Source organism: Colobus angolensis, unplaced genomic scaffold (genome assembly GCF_000951035.1).
Source record: "Colobus angolensis palliatus isolate OR3802 unplaced genomic scaffold, Cang.pa_1.0 Scaffold57, whole genome shotgun sequence".
NCBI lineage: Eukaryota > Metazoa > Chordata > Mammalia > Primates > Cercopithecidae > Colobus > Colobus angolensis.
In genome coordinates, this window is record NW_012119265.1 from 4,582,271 (window position 1) to 4,597,268 (window position 14,998).

The 14,998-nt window shown below is 37.9% G+C and overlaps 1 protein-coding gene across 1 annotated transcript in view; it reads left to right on the top strand.

Moving 5' to 3' along the window:
- Positions 1-255: 255 nt before the first annotated feature.
- The window catches only part of PELI2 (pellino E3 ubiquitin protein ligase family member 2), a 135,366-nt gene continuing 120,623 nt past the window's right edge, over positions 256-14,998 (top strand). The window contains exons 1-2 of the mRNA XM_011961861.1: positions 256-260; positions 2,427-2,556. The gene's annotated coding sequence lies outside the window, so the exon portion shown is untranslated. The remainder of the gene's footprint in view (positions 261-2,426; positions 2,557-14,998) is intronic.

Below are 14,998 nucleotides of genomic sequence, written 5' to 3' on the forward strand. Positions count from 1 at the left end.
TTCATCTGCTTCCTTCTTCACTTTGTCTGCTTTTCCAGCCATATAACACTTTGTGACATCCCCACAGCTCCTGGGTTTACATTTTTTACAGCTCTAGCCAACAACTGAGAATGGATGACTCTCTCTCTGTCCCCATTTTGTATTTTCCAAAGTTAGAATGCTGTTGGCCAGGTTGGGCCAGATGTCAGCCTCTGGCTGGTCAGCCCCAGAGTGGTGGGGAAGATGTTGGCGTGGCCAGTTCATTCAAATGTGGTGCTGGGGTTCAACTTTTGGAGTTAAGGAATAGATTCCAGAGAAGGAAGTATAGTTGTGATCAGATAGCCAAACAAGTGTCTCCTGCACTCTTACAAGGCTAAGGCCTATTGACCTGGAGTCTATAGTTGAGGCAAGAGAGATACAGCACAGAGTTGTGCCAAACCCCTACCAACTCCAGTGGGGATGGCACCAGTTTCAAGAGGCTGAAAGAGGAGACTCAGAGCCAGCAGATGAGACATGGGGTTTTGTTGGTGGCTTACATACAGGGGAGAGAGTCCAGTGGCGGTGGGTTGAGCAGGAGAACCACAACTGCGTATAAAAAGCATGCAGTTAACCTAGCATTTTCACTCAACATGCTTCCCCTAACAACTGCCACCTGCCAACTTTCACTTAACCAAAGCAAAGGGCCTTGATATCCTGGAGAGCCTGAGTTCTATGGGACTGGGTGGGCACTCAGATGTTCCTCACAGGTAAGGAATGACTCTGGGTTGGCCATTCTTGGAGACTGTAGCTTGGAACTCTGAACACACATTCAGGTGCATCTACCATACAGGGTCCTTCTTAATCACATCATTGCTGTCAAATGCACCTGCCATACACACAGAGCTGGGTAGAAGTGAAGGACGTAGCAAGCCTTGCCAGATCTTGTACTAATTGTGTGTAGGCCACAGTAGTGAAAGTGTTCCTTTGAGTTGTTTATAGTCCTGGCTTTAATTGGTTCACATATGCTTCCTTTAATATAGAATGTTCATGTTGATTTGAGTGACATGGAAATATATTAAAACAGAGCAGGTTTGTAATGGTTGTTGACTTATGGATACTTTATAGTAGTCATCACAAATACGTTTTAAGAAAATATTGTACACGATTCTGATCTTGCCTGAGAAAAACTAGAGGAATAAGACTTGAAATAAATTATCTTTTTATTCATGAGACATTTTTATATAGCTGACATTCCTTTGTGCTGGAAATGGAAACATTAAAAAGACAGTGGGAATAACTACAGTGATAATTTAAAACCATTGTCAGACTGTAGTGATGACTTGACTGGTGAAACAAACACACAAAACCCCTTTCTTCCAACTTCTGTTCCCCAGTGGACTTCACAAGTTCCTGCTTCCCCCATCTGGCCACTCCTTTCTGGATGTAGCTGGAAAGTGGAGAAGGCCCAGGGATCTGTGGGACGGGAACAAGCCACCAGACCTGCTGTCTCCTAACCTTGGTGTTCTGGGGGAGCCTCGGATCTGTCATACATATGTGTGTAAATTTTAAATGTTCCTTCTTTTAGTTTTTTTCTTGAAAAGAGCTTCCACCAAGGTGGAAGCAGAGAGTAGTTGTGTTAATGTAGCAATACGGGCCGTCAGTAAGAACATACAGGGGCCGATTAATACAGAGTTAGAAAACACAACTAAAAATTGAAATGCTAACTGTGATCCTGCATTTCTTTTAAGCACTAATATTAGCTAAATACAGGAAACCTGCTTACGGACATTATATGTTTTCCAGATGACTTCTAAGTTATTTGACAGTTTGTGGACTAAAACTCATGTGTGTATTTTTGCAAGCTAATTTTTGCTAACAAAAATATGTTTAATTTCTGCAAGCTGTTTTTTGCTAATCTGTCAGCGTAGGGTTCAAACAGAAATGGGAGTGAATGTGAAGGATTCAGAACTTTTAAGAAAGCAAGTAACTAAATTGGTTGTCTTACAAATAAAGATCCTGCAGACAACATTAACGTGGTTTGAAAGTGAGAGTTGAGGTTTAATTAGTATGCTGTTTTCTAACTAGTTCATTTAGAAATATTCTCAACTGTATCTCTGGGGTCTATTAGAATGGTGCTAGTTGAATTGAGCCAGCGCTAATATGGCCTCTGCAGAATACTCATTTCCTTATTTATACTCTGCCACTTTCCAAAAAGATTTGAAGAGTCTGACTTTATAAAATAGGAAACCTATAATTACTTGTACATCACTCTTAAATTAAGTTCCTAGAAGTGATTTGAATTTCATTACAGCTGAAGTCTGTGTTGCAACCCTTTCCTTTTGTGGAGTGTTTAGTGGGCAATTATTTTATGACCATTCCTGTCTTTTCCCTTATTCAGTACCTCTAACTTTTATGTTTAAAACTTGAAAAATCTGCAGATAGATGAACTCTTTCCTCCCTGTTTCTAGGTACAATGGTGCTTTACCCAATGGAGACAGAGGACGGAGGAAAAGCAGATTTGCCCTCTACAAGCGGCCCAAGGCAAATGGTGTCAAACCCAGCACAGTGCATGTGATATCCACGCCCCAGGCATCTAAGGTAGGTGGGTCTGCCAAGAGTTGGGAGGGTGCTGGCAAACAGTGACTCACAGATACTTCTTGTCTGTCACTCTCTTTCCTTTAGTCTTGTTTTCATGTAGGACAGTCTCTCAGACCATTTGACGCGAGATAATGCTTTGTTGTGAGGGGCTGTGCTGTGCATTCTAGGGTGTTTAGCAGCTTCCCTGTCCTTGACCTGCTAAATGCCAGTAGCACCCCGCCCATTCTTGCTCCCCACAGTTGTTAACCACCATAAATGTCTCAAGACATTGCAGCCTGTCTCCTGGGGAGGACTGAGCAGGTAAAATCTGTCCTGTTAGGAAGCACTGATTTAGGATACCAAAGCAGCTAGCATTTATTATTTTGGAATAGATGTAGTTGAAACATGATGTTCTTTATCCTAAAGAGTTTTTGTTTTAAAGCTGGGTATAAACCTCATGATTTATTTTCCTTCTGTTAATTGAGTGTAGTAGGTGGTTTTATATAATCTGTATGTACGTGGAATTGAATTTGTGTGACTCGTAGAAAGATGAAAAGTGTACACGACCAAGTGATAAAAGAGACCAACTATACATATTTTTCTCATAATTTTGAAGTGAATAAAATGCTAATTTAAGAAAAACTGGTTATTTGTTTTCTGATCTATAAGTCAAGGAAAAATCTGAGTTTTTATTCCAGTTGATTTATGTTACATAGTAGATTTATTACAGTGTTTCTTTAATTAAATTCTTTAATACATAATCTTATTTTCTATAAAATATATTTACATGAAGCATTTCATATGGGACTATTGGCTGTACCTGTTGATCATGAGTTTGGGCCACCTGCCATATAAATGAGAGTCTTGATTTCCATTTTGCCTGAAAACTTACTTTTGGAAGAAAAAGGAATGGCTTCTTGGAAGCACGTGTGATATTTATATGCAATGTAAACATAGTTCACCTTTGTTAATGTTTTTGTTTTTAAAAAGCTCCTATTTCTGAAGCAGTGCCATTGAAAGAATTTGTTAGGAGATGCCAATTGAAATGATCTTGTATTAATGAGGGGATGAGTAGATAAGAAAATATCAAACACCAAGGAAACAAGAAAGATTAATATTTAGTAGATAAGCCAAAGCTAGAAAAAGAGAAATAAACTAAACATTTGTAGGCAGAAAGGACATTTTATAAGGAAAATAAAGGAAATCCAGCTTTTCGAAGATTCTCAGGAAAGGAAGAGGTAAAATAGCAACAGAATCTTAAGAGGTCAAGGAAATAGGAGATACATTTTGTACTCCAAAAATTTGTGGTGAAGAAGGATACCAAAACAGACGTTTTTAAGCATGTGATAAGTGCCAGAAATGTTCTGGTATTTAGATGTGGTCCTTATAATTTTGTCTGTTTGTTGACATTTCTTTCTTTTCCTTCCTCTTTTTAAAAATCTTGGGTTCAGATTAATACAGTGGCTGACATTTTAAAAAAATGTATAGAAATCTTGCTTTGATTACTCATGCTTCATGTTGTGATAGAATATGAAAATTTGTAACTATTTTTTTTTTTTTTTTTTTTTTGAGATGGAGTCTCGCTCTGTCGCCCAGGCTGGAGTGCAGTGGCCGGATCTCAGCTCACTGCAAGCTCCGCCTCCCGGGTTTACGCCATTCTCCTGCCTCAGCCTCGCTGAGTAGCTGGGACTACAGGCGCCCGCCACATCGCCCGGCTAGTTTTTTGTATTTTTAGTAGAGACGGGGTTTCACCGTGTTAGCCAGGATGGTCTCGAACTCCTGACCTCGTGATCCACCCGTCTCGGCCTCCCAAAGTGCTGGGATTACAGGCTTGAGCCACCGCGCCTGGCCGAAAATTTGTAACTATTGAGAGAAAAGTATCTCTTCTTTATTCTTCAGCCACTGTGATCTCCTCCCATTTTAGCCTTTTATGTTTTACTTTTATATCTAGATTTTACTTCAAGTTATTTAGATTATTAATCTTTCGATAATTGTCATCTAAGTCTGTGTTTAAAAATATTACCCACAGTACTAAAAGTAGGGGAGATTGGGTTTTGGTCTTGACCCTCTATATTTTATAATCTGGGAAAAATATATTCTCAGGGCCTCAGTTTACTCATTAGAAACTGAGTAAATTGGCTTCAAGCAGGAGCTCTGTTGAATTAGAAAATGTACTTTGGTTATAACAATAGCAATTATTCTGGCTAAGATAAAACAGACAAAAGTTAGAGAAATTATTATAGGCTAGCCCTCAGAATCAGGGAAAAGTTGAGTAACCAGGTTTTGAGAGAGAGTAGAACTGGAGTGTCAACAGGAGTGCACGTGGATATTTTTTCAAGAGTGTTAGATAGTGACTTTACTCCAACCAGCTTCTATCTCTCTTAAAGGTTTTACATTTTCAAGAGAGAGACTCTGATAGGTCTACTTACCCTGGGTCACTGAATTATGACCAAGGCAGATGGGCAAACTAAGACCAGACATATTTATTGTGAGTAGATCAGCCACCCCACGTTGCCTTTCAGACTCTCACACTCTCATCCTGGCCAGCTGTGCCCGGCCTCTCCTGCTGCTAGGTTTGCTCTGTTGGCACCTTCTACCTTGGAGCCCCACATCTACCTCGGAGCCTCACATCTACCTCTTCCGCCCCTTACTCCTGCTCCCTCTCAAACTGTCATCCCTGCCAGCTGTGCCCGGCCACTGCTGCTGCTAGGTCTGCTCTGTTGGCATCTTCTACCTTAGAGCTCCAGCCAGTTTCGAACTCAGCCCTTAACTTGTTTAACCTTTTCTTCAGATAACCCCCCTCCCACTTCCTGGCTTTAACTGAATCTGATTTTCAATGAACGCACTCTTTTATTATTTTTTCCATCTTACGTTTGTGGAACATATTCAGTGACTCAGTACCTGCCCCCGAGTCTCTTTCTCCCTGACCCTGTAGCATCTATGGTTCGTAGTACGTTAACTCTTTCAGTTTCTTTTCCACTTTTCCCACTGATGTGGTGCCCCTTACAGCCTGTTGTCACTTGCAAATGAGAATTATCTCCAGTTCATTCTATTTCTGGATATACTTCCTTATCTCTTATCATCAAGACATCCAGCCCATTAGCCTTTCTCTGTTTGTCACAGTTACTGGCCCACTTGGCCTCTCCAGGTATGTCTTAATTCCACTCCAGATTTTCTTTCTCTGGGCTCTTTGGGTATCTCTCTTCCTGTGTGTCTGACTCTGGGCTCTTACTGACCCTGCTGGACTGTTTTTTTCTTTTTGACTTTATTGCTCACCCCATGCCCCTTAAGAGTGGCAGTAAATATCATGGTACCTGGCAGACACTGGCATGAAATGACAGTGGTTTGTGTACCCTGACATTTTTGATGCTGCAGTATTGGTAATGAAAGTTCATGTTTAATTGGAGTTGGGAACGTGGGACCTAGAAGGGTAGGTGTGGTTATTCATTACTAGGATTTAAGTTCTTTGGCTTTTGGCTGTGTTGTTTCTTCCCTCTGCCACAATCATTCCCTCTGCCCGCATTCTGGAGGCAGAACAGGGATATCCCTTTGCTGGTGGTCGTGGCAGCTGGGAAACAGGACCTCTTAGTTTTCCGTGCATGTCTATATCCGGGCTAAGTCAGATGAGGATGGCAAGTGTGTGCTACTGTTGTGTAATCTCTATTTGTGTAATGTTTATTCATGTATATATTTGTACTTAGAATAATACTCAGAGGTATTTCTCTGATTATGTAATGTGTGTGTGTGTATGTGTGTGGTTTGTTTTTTTTTTAATCAAAAGTTTTACTTCTGACCGTTCTGTTGCATAGGCATAGGGCTTTTAGCAATTTATTCACCCATCCATTTATTCAACAAATATTTATTCAGCACCTTCCATGGCCAGGCATCATGCCAGGTATTGGATAGTCTGCTGCAAACAAACACATCCACATGGAGCTAAATTTCTAGTGAGTAGGCAAACGAGAAAGAATCATAGGATACACATTCGACTGCACATTGGGGAAAGCGCTAAGAGGAAGGGGTCACAGAGTTTAGACAAGGTGTAAGGAAGGACCTCTGAAAAAGTGGTGCGAGCGCTGTGAGCTGGAGAGGAGAGAGGAGTTGACCAAAAGAGCAGAGATCAGGGGTCTTCTGGGTCTGGCTGGAAAAGTTGGATTTTTATGTAAGGGGAAATATTGAAGGGTGTGAAGCAGAGGGAGTGACATGATATGACTGAGAATTTAAGTCAGTTTATGTGTTCATTTACTTTTTTATGATAGGGGACATCTATTTTGCTCTTACTTAACCAGTAAATAGTATGATGGTGGTGGTGGTGACGGTGTGGATACTGGTGCCTGATCGGAAATATTTTGTTAGCTGCGTGTTTTAAATTTAGCAACATTACTATGGAAAACTCTTCATAATGGTTTTCCCTTCTTAGATTATGCTTTATTGAAATGTCCTTTTTTGGGTATTTTTACTTTTAAAAAGTAACTGAAAATCACTTTATTCCAGCTGGCCTATTTCCGAATGGAAAATATTAGTGGTCTTTGATAGTTTAGAGAAACATGAGGGCCATTTAATGTCATTGTTACAACCAGGCTGCTCTTCAGCCTGTTTGGGCTGCTGTGGCTCTACTGGTTGATAAAATATTGAAACACTTTCTTATCAGTTGATGAATAATACAACAGTAACCATGAGAAGTGGCAAAATGAATAACGATATAATTTTCGACATAAACTCATTCACCCCAGCTGATTTTGTAGGATGTGCTGGGGTCCACTTTGAAAGCGCTCACTGTCTGTCTGCCGAGCCTCTGTCTCATGGCAGTGAGTGGTGTTGATCTCCTGCACGTTCATGATGGAGCTCGGGCCTCCGTTCTTTGGGAGAGTCATCGGCTGATCATCAGCCTCAGACTTTCTCATTGCTCCTGTTTTTAAATAACTGAGTTTTAAATAGGTCTTTCTTTGGTTTATTTCATTGTTACTGCATTATAACTCTTGGATTAGTCGTGTGTGGTGTTTCGTACTTAGAAGTTCAAGAATTAATTTGTTGAGTATTTTATTTTAAATAAAGAGGCAATGAAGTTTGGGTAAATTTTCTTTTCTTAGATGTCATAAACATGAGTATTCTGAATCTCTGAGAGAAGAAAAAAAGGAATAACAGTAATAAAACACAGCTAAGAATATCTTTAGTACTATGCAGGAATATAAACCTGAAACAAATGATTTGTAGGTCTAGAATAAAAAACAATTGGATTATTTCAACAAAAAATAATAGACATAAATCAGTTTCCAAAAATTGAAATAACAACGTCCAAAAACATTTTATCTGAGAGTTTTGACAAGGCAAGGAAAAAACAATTTATGAAGTATCAATATAATGTACTGTATAGTTTAAAATAATTTTGTGACATAAAGTATTTATTAGGACTTCAAGAATTGTTTTTATGTGAATGTAGCATGGACATTTAGGTTTATGGTCCTAATTGTTGCAAAACATATATCTACTGAGATGCAGAAATGCATTTTGGAGAACTTATAAATCAGGGCAGTAAAATTTCAGTCATTATTGACAGAGCTCCAACAATTTCACATAGAATTGTTTTAAAATGCAATATTCAAGACTTCAAAGATAGTGTGATGGTTTTTATTGATTTCATGGAGCTGGAAGGAAGAACATCTGAAATATATTAAACTTTATTAGTCATACTCAAGAAAAATGGTTTCAATGAGAAATATTTATGTGAAAACCTTATGAATGTTTTACAGATGGTGCAAGTATAGTGTTAGGGAGACAAAGTTGTCTCAGCTAAAATTCTAAGAAAACTTTTAGATGTTTGAATTTGATGCTGTCTCACTTATATTTGGTTATCTCTGGATGATGCAGTAGGAAGATAAGTCAAGTAAACCACTTAACTTTGTTTTGGAAATTTTATATTTATCTTATGTCAAGTAATAGAGAATTAAATAATGTATTTGAGACCTTGGAATTGAGGTAGCTGTTTGGACTTTTAATGGGCAACCAAAGATGGGAATATTTGTGTTAATGGACATTGGTAAAACAGCATTTGGACAATTTTTTTTAGCAGTTTGGCTCTATTACATCATATACTAAGCAATGTGAATTTTTCCCACGGTTTTAGAAAACAGAAAAATTTTAATTATTGAAATGGACAGATTTATTTGACAAATACTAAGTGATAGAACATATAAACCAAATACAGGAAACTGTGATGGAGAAGAAAGTATTAGAGGAACAAACAAGTTTGAAATGAAACAAAATGTTAATTCCAAGGGAAAAACTATTACATTGCCTGGCAAATTAAAAGAAAATACACTTATTTGGTGACAAATCTGAGGAATACAATTACATTTTAATTACATCCTTTTAATTTATCGATTTTGAGAACTTGGCTAATTGTTGTTTTCAAAGCACCATAGATTGAAGGCAAGCAAAATTTTATATAATTAAGCCAGAAATTAAGCAGAACAATCCAATAAATAAGGGATTTTCATAAGGCTTGGATGGTAATAGAAATAGTGAATATAAAATCTCAATATTATTAGGGCTGAAAAAAATAGAATTTAACTAATATTAGTTCAGTAGAAGATAATGGAAGATACTATGAGCAGTATTATGTGGTGGAAAAATCTGTGTATATTAAGACATGGTTTGCCCATTTTCCTTAATTAAATGGGGAAAATTTTTGAAATAATTCGGTCTCATATCAATCACAGCTCATACATTGCTTAAATTGTGACAGATATATCAAATAAAAAAATCATACCAGTAATTTGTAACAATTAACAGATGACTTGGAAATGATTTACATGATTTGATGAACGGTTGCTGTTGTAACTTACTTCACCTGGGATACGGTTTCATAAAATGTGTAATTCATATTATTTAGAGAAGAAATGGAATATTTTAAAATTTTTTATTTATATGCCTAATTTTTTATTAACAGGCTGGTCGTTAAATAATATCACTCCTGACATGAATAACTTTAATAAATATATCTGTGATTAGGTGATTATCCTATTTTATGTTTTACATAGAATGAGTTTTAGATCAAGAATTGGCTGTTATGAATCCTGTATTACATTTCTATAAACTTTGATTAATCAGTACTTTTCTGTAAAATGTGACTAATCAATACTTTTATGTTTTTCTGTAGTTCTTTTGGTAGTTCTGTTGTTGCAAATAATGTAAGTATAGCAATTTGTGAGCTGTTCTTTTCCTTATTTTTGGTTTAGTTTTTTACTTCAAACATTAGGCTGTCTTATTTAAATACATTTTCTTTCAAATCATCTAAGTAAAATGTTGAGCTTTTTGCCACTGTATTTAAGCCAGGCAGTGTTACTTTCACTGACTTAAGATCTGAAGCAGCATACTTATCATCATTTCTTTATACAGATTTGTGTAAGAGTGTTTAAAGTAGGTTTTAAAATATAGTATGTTTAAAATTAAAATTTCAGGTATGATTTGCAATGTCCACTGCAAATACTTCAAGAAAGTAGAAGAGTTGATTCATTATATCACATTTTTGTTAGTTTCAGCAATTAATATAGTTTGACACTAACATTTTTGTTTTTCTGTAATCTTTTTTTCTAGCATATGTAGTTTCATCTTTTCAGGCACCAACAACTAATTTTGTGTGTATGTATTGATATTTAACATAAATTGCTGCTTTGCTGTGTGGTCTGGGTAGAATTATTCATTGTTTTCTAGCAAAAAGGGACATTTGTCTCTTTTTTCCTGCATGTATTATACAATTGGCAGAATAATTTCTGTCCCCATTCTCCCAAGATACTCATATATTAATCACTGGAACCTATGAATATATTACCTTACATGGCAAAAGGGCTTTTGCAGGTGAAATTAAGGTCATGAGACTTAAAATAGGGAGATTATCCTGGATTATCTGGGTAGGCCCATTGTAATCACAAGGGTCCTTAATAGTGAAAGGGGAATGGAGAAGACTCATGAGGTATGAGGGAAGAAGGAGCAAGAGAGATCTGGAGCATGAGAGGGACTCCACCTGCTGCTTCTGGATCTGAAGATGGAGAGGGTACTATGAGCCAAGGAGTGTAGGTGGCTTGTAGAAGCTGAGAACAGCCCTGGCTGCTGGCCAGCAAGGAAACCAGGGCTTCAGTCCTATAATCACATGGAACTCAATCCTGCCAGGTCCCTGAATGTCCCTGAAAACAGATTCTTCCCTAGAACCTCCATAAAGAGATGCTGCCCTGTCAGCCCCTTGATTTTGGCCTTGTAAGACTCAGGCAGAGAAATCAGCCAAGCCTACTGGACTTCTGGCAAACAGATCTGTGAGATAAGAAATTAGTGTTGTTTTTAACTGCTAAGTTTTATGATAATTTGTTATAACTGCAAGGGAAAACTTATACATACTATTTTATGGAAAATTAAATACAAAATACCTCACATTACTGAGCAGCTCTTAATCTCCTGATTGGGGAAATGAAAGGCTGGGGAAGAGATGAAAGAATTGAGAGGCAGGGAATGAGGTTTTTTGTTTCTTTTAAAATTCTTTTGGATGGAGAGCATTGGAGCAGGAAAGCTTGACTCTAGCACTCAGTAACTTAATTATCTGTGTAATTATCTGCATTACTGATATACAGTAATTATAATTTTGACTGATGCATGTATTAGTTGGAAAAATAATTTGTGTTGTCCTTAGAGCATAATTTTATTAGAGTTGCTTTTAACATGTCAGTGTGGAAGGATAGTTGTATCTGCATTTATAATTATGCGTCTACTCAAACTTATTTGAATTATGACCCTGATTCAGGCACTTGCAACCCATCTTTTCATGGAGGAAGAGAATCTTACTGCAACTTAAAAAAACAAACATGGAACATTAAAGTTGGAAGGAACTTTATTCAAACTGGCTGCTCATTTTACAATGAAGGACTTAAAAAGTTCGGGGAAGCTCAGTATGTTGACCTAAGTCACTGAGCCAGGTGCACTACCCAGGACCCAAGAATGTTGGTCTGTTGCTGCAGATAGCAGGTAGAAAATATTCTGAAGGATAAGACCAAAGCTGGGTTCTGCTTCTCATTTTTCCACATTTTTGTAGTGTGAATTGGGAAATTTATTCATTTGCAAACTAGAATGCTGCAACCCTAAAATAAGTGAATATGATAGTAGTTGCCAGTAAAAATGGAAGTTGCTTTGTAGACCTGCAAGGTACAAGTTTGTACTTTATGTAAGTATAAGTGTTAGGATAAGCTGTCTAAAATCAGGTGCTCTGTAGAAAGAGCCTTTTCTACAAAAGTGAAAATGATGGAGGCTTGACTTTTAAGTAGTTTGGTTGTAGGGGTAGTTATGACCACTTGTAGTAGAGAATATGTCAGGATAACTTCTGTATAGCTGAAAAGAAGTCACAGACTGCAAGGAAGGGTCATTGAGGTACCATTGGCTGACTTGGAATGGTTACGGCCTGTTTTGTTACACCTTTTGCTTTTCACATTAAAGTGCATGATTGGCCTTAACTTTTCTGAAAAAGTACTTTAGCCTCTTTGAAGTCCTCCCACTGCTGACTGATTCACAGAGATACCTATTTATAAGCTCTTTATTGATCATACCTGTGTTCCAGGGAAGCATGAATGAGTGGCTTCAGGAAGCTTTGGTTTTGTTTTACTGAAGTTAAAGGTGATGGAGGGTAGCCTAGGTTTGGGAGCTCCCAGATAGGCAGCTCCCTTCTGGTTCATGCTGTGCTCATTCTGCTGCCAGGTGAGCCCTTGCAGGACCGCCATGCCCTTCTCCTCTGCTTCTCAAGTGGCCACGTTTTCTCTTGCCTCTGGACCTTTCCAGGGGGCGTTGCCATTGCCTAGGATGTTCTTCAGCCTGGTGTACCAGCCCTCAATATCAGTATTCTGAAAAGTTGGCCCAGCTGCCATTTCCTCCTTGGACATCTCCCCTCACTCCCAGTCTCAGTGAGAAGTGTTTTTGTGAACTCCTGGAGTACCTCTTGTAAATCCCCACAAGTGCTCTGATGCTGCACTGAAGTTGGCTGACTTCTCATGTCTTCCTGGACGGCAGGCTCCTTGAAGGCAGATACTGTCTTTCATTTCTGTACTCCCATTGCCAAGCACACTTTGTTGAATGAGTAACCAAATAGTGTGATCTGCTTTGAGACAGCCACTGGTTCTAGTGGGTCAATAACTAATGGATTGGTATTCTGCAAACCCACAGGCACATGCATAGATTGGTTTATGTATCAGGTATGTTTGATAAATTTTGTTCAGGTTAGTTCTGGAATCTTGGGATTATACTATGAATATTGCTTTCTATCCTTTTTTCCATCTGTTATGTTATGACATTTCCCTGTATCATTAAATGACCATTGAAAACTTGGTTTTTAGCCACTGAATAGTATTTCATTATGTTAGTGTATTCAGTGTATTAACATTAAAATTTAACCCTTCTATTGTTGTTTCTAAATTTTTATATTATAAATAACATCATGATAAGCAGCTTTGCATAAAAACTTGTGTGTATCTCCGGTCTTTTTTCCTTCTGATTTCAGGCATAGCATTTGTTTTTGAGAGTTTTAAAATGTAATAGTTGATTATATATTGTTTAAATTATGAAAAGCAGAACTGAGTGAAAGTGTAGGCTTTCAAATGTAGATTTTTTGAATGTTTAGTTCCCCTGTTTAATATTTGTAGGCTCTTAGGTAAAAAATGCCCTTTCGTGGCTCACCTTTCACTTTATAAAATAGGTATTTAGGCCAGGCACGGTGGCTCATGCCTGTAATCCCAGCACTTTAGAAGGCTGAGGCAGGTGGATCACCTGAGGTCAGGAGTTCGAGACCAGCCCAACCAATATGGTGGAACCCTGTCTCTACTAAAAATATAAAAATTAGCCAGGCGTGGTGGCCTGTGCCTGTAGTCCCAGCTACTGGGGAGGCTGAGACAGGAGACAGCTTGATCCCGAGTGGTGGAGGATGCAGTGAGTCGAGATCGTGCCACTGCACTCCAGCCTGGGCAACAGAGTGAAACTCTGTCTCAAAGAAAATAAAAATAAAATAAAATAGGGATTTATATCAGTCAATTGAGGCCAGGTTATTGTACAGTAACAACTCTCAAATCTCAGTGGGTTGACAGCAACAAAGCATATTTACTCCTCAGGTTTTGTCCATCGTGGGTTAAGTTGGGGGCTGTGTTCCTTGTGAAAATTCAGGAACCTTTGCTAATGGAGGTTCCATCTTGATGTATACTTCAGAGATGATGTAGGACGAGGTAAGAGAGAGAACATAGCTCTTCAAGCTTCTTCCTGGAAGTGACGTGCTTCCGTTGCAGTGGCTAAAGCAAGTTTCATGGCTGTCTGCCTGAGTTCACAGGTTGGGAATATATAATCCTTAAATCCCTGCTGGTGGTAATACAGTCTGCCTCCAGCTAGTGACTCAGGATGGGAAACACCTGGATCACATTGTATGCCTACTACATGGTAGCAGTTGATTAATGTTAGCTAATATTAGTGCTGGTTTCTCTGGGAAGTGTTAATGACCTGTTATAAGAAGTTATACATAGGTGTAGGGTATGATGAAACCTAACATTTGTACTTACTTATTGGTAGTTTAATTATATAAAAACTTAGCTAAAATGCATTGATAGATTAAAAATTAAAACTGCATCATCATAATTTGAAGATAGATTTCCTCTATAAACTTTACAATTTAAATGCATCCTTTTTTGTTGTTGTTTTTAAATCACAGCAATGAAGGTTTAACAATGAACAGTTTCTAAATTAGTTGAATATACTAACTTTGAAAGCCAGTGCCTTTCCTCACAGGAGAATGTACTTACCAATTACAACATTTTGATAAGACATTCTTACATGAAAATGCATCTGACCTAAATCAGTTTTGCATTCTCGAGTCTGCTAACATTAGTTTCATTTCCTGCATTTTGAACAAAGGAGTTGTGCATTTTTTTCAAATTAGAGTTGGACCTCTAAATTGAAGTTTCATATGAATAGTTAGATTTTTAAAAACCTCTTCAAGTCATTCTGTGGTACTGATTGAAATCGTGAACATGACATACCAGTTCATCAGCAATTTTTCCCAACATTAAATTATTTTATTTACCCTAGTGTCACAAATCTAAGAATATCATTTCTAAAAATTTCTAAAATACTATTGATAAGTATTAAAGGTTAGGTAGAATGAATGTTAAATTCGGTTCCCTTAAAATGCAGGAGAATGAGAATTCTGATAAATAGATCTTACCCAGCATTTTTAAGAAGATTTTCTTTACACAAATCATATGGGTAGAGTTTGATGAATTTTCTTAAAGTGAACACACCTACTTCTACAGTACCCAAATCAAGTAACAGGACATTATCAATACCCTCAAAGACCCCCTTGGCTCTCAGTTACTCCCCCACCCCTAAGCAGTAACAGATAATCCCTATCCTGACCAAACACCGCAGATTAGTTTTGGTACTTTATACAATG